Source organism: Ursus maritimus, unplaced genomic scaffold (genome assembly GCF_017311325.1).
Source record: "Ursus maritimus isolate PB19 unplaced genomic scaffold, ASM1731132v1 scaffold_5, whole genome shotgun sequence".
In the NCBI taxonomy this organism is placed as follows: Eukaryota; Metazoa; Chordata; class Mammalia; order Carnivora; family Ursidae; genus Ursus; species Ursus maritimus.
The window spans coordinates 79,345,689-79,348,327 of NW_024426663.1; positions in this window are offsets into that span (position 1 = coordinate 79,345,689).

Sequence of the window (2,639 nt, forward strand, 5' to 3'; positions counted from 1 at the left end):
CGCAGATGACATGATACTCTATATGGAAAACCCAAACGACTCCACCCCCAAACTACTAGAACTTATAGAACAATTCAGTAATGTGTTGGGATACAAAATCAATGCTCAGAAATCAGTTGTGCTTATATACATGAACAATGAGACTGAAGAAAGAGAAATTAGGGAATCCATACCATTTATAATAGCACCAAAAATATACATTATCTCGGAATTAACTTAAGCAGAGATGTAAAGGATCTATATTCTAGAAACTACAAATCACTCTTGAAAGACACTGAAGAAGACACAAAAAGATGGAAAAATATTCCACGCTCATGGATTGGAAGAATTAACATAGTTAAAATGTCCATGCTACACAGAGCAATCTACACTTTCAGTGCCATCCCTGTCAAAATACCAATGACATTTTTCAAAGAACTGGAACAAACAGCCCTTAAATTTGTGTTGAACCAGAAAAGACTCCGAATCGCCAAGGAATTGTTGAGAAGTAACAACACAGCTGGGGGCATCACGTTGAGAGATTTCAAGCTATACTACAAAGCTGTGATCACAAAGACAGCATGGTACTGGCACAAAAACAGACACATCGACAAATGGAACAAAATAGAGAATCCAGAAATGGACCCTCGCCTCTTTGGGCAATTGATCTTTGACAAAGCAAGAAAAAACATCCAGTGGAAAAAAGACAGTCTCTTCAATAAATGGTGCTGGGAAAATTGGACAGCTATATGCAAAAGAATGAAACTTGACCACTCTCTCACACCACCCCGAAAGGTAAACTCCAAATGGATGAAAGACCTCGATGTGAGACAGGAATCCATCAAAATCCTAGAGGAGAGTATAAGCAGCAACCTCTATGACATCGGCCACAGCAACCTTTTTCATGACACATCTCCAAAGGCAAGAGAAACAAAAGATAAAATGAACTTGTGGGACTTCATCAAGATAAAAAGCTTCTGCACAGCCAAGGAAACAGTCAGAAAAACTAAGAGGCAGCCCACGGAATGGGAGAATATATTTCCAAATGCCACTACAGATAAAAGACTGGTATCCAAGATCTACAAAGAACTTCTCAAACTCAATACACAAGAAACAAATAAAAAAATCATAAAATGGGAAGAAGATATGAACAGACACTTTTCCAAAGAAGTCATACAAATGGCTAACAGACACATGAAAAAATGCTCAACATCATTAGCCATCAGGGAAATTTAAATCAAAACCACCATTAGATACCACCTTATGCCAGTTAGAATGGCAAAAATGGACAAGGCAGGAAACAACAAATGTTGGAGAGGATGTGGAGAAAGGGGGATCCCTCTTACACTGTTGGTGGGAATGCAAGTTGGTGCAGCCAGTTTGGAAAACAGTGTGGAGGTCCCTTAAAAAGTTAAAAATTGAACTACCTTATGATCTAGCCATTGCACTACTGGGTATTTACCCCAAAGATACAGAGGAGGGAGTTAAGATGGCGGAGGAGTAGGGGACCCCTTTTTCAGCCGGTCCCCTGAGTCGAGCTAGATAGGTACCAGACCAGCCTAAATAACCACGGAATCAGCCTGAGACGCAGGATGATGCATCTAGAACTCTACAAATGAACATCTCCAGCGCTGAGTATTGAGGTACGAAGAGGGGAGCTGTAAACCGTGCACAGATATCGGAAGATAAACGGAAGGGGGAGCACGCTGCGTTTGGGCTCCGGGAAGCGGCAGCCACGTGCACGGAGGGCGGACTCACAGGGGCACCGCGGAGAGCGGACTGAGACCCTGACCGGTGCGCACGCCACCAGGCATCTCCGACTCCGATCGTGTGCTCACGGGCATAGACTGAGACCGGGAGACCGGAGCGTGCTGGGCGAGCCGGTGACGCTGGCGGCGATTCCAACATAACGAGGCGAAGTCTCACGAAACTCCGGAATCGGTGTGTACCGCAAGACTGGACGAGACCTGAGCTGAGGGCCGGCTGATTAGAACAAGTGCGAGACGCCGGCCTGAAGGGGCAGGGACGCCGAGTTGGTGCGCACATCCCGGCGCTGCAGGGTTGAGCAGCACCAACAGTAATAGAGTTAAAGTGGCCAGAACATCAGTGGAGAATGGGCGCAATCCCTCTGTTCTGTGACAATGCAGCCTCTGCTGCTCTGACCCTCAGAAGAGGCATAGCCGGCCGCCAGGGAAAGCCGCCAGAGAACAAAAGCCTGAGTTGAAGTGAAAAGGGGAGGGGGGAGGGACCCGCCGCGTTTGGGCGCCAGGAAACGGCAGCCACCTGCACGGGGGAGCGGGCGGACTCACAGAGGGCACCCGCGAGAGAGCGGACTGAGACCGGTGAGCCGGGTGCGTGCGCCACCAGGCATCTCCCAGAACACCGGAATCCCGCTGTGCTCACGGGATCCAGACTGAGACTGGGAGCTCCTGGAGTGCGCGTGGGGCGGCTGGCGGGTGGCGGGCCACCTGCATGGGGGAGCGGGCGGACTCGCGGTCGGCACCCGCGAAACAGCAGACTGAGACCCTGAACCGGGTGCGCGCGCCACCAGGCTTCTCCCGAAACTCCGGAATCGAGGTGTGCTCACCGGGCATAGACTGAGACCAGGAGACCCGGGAGCGTGCCGGGCGGCCGGTGGCTGGCGGCATTAGAAACACAAA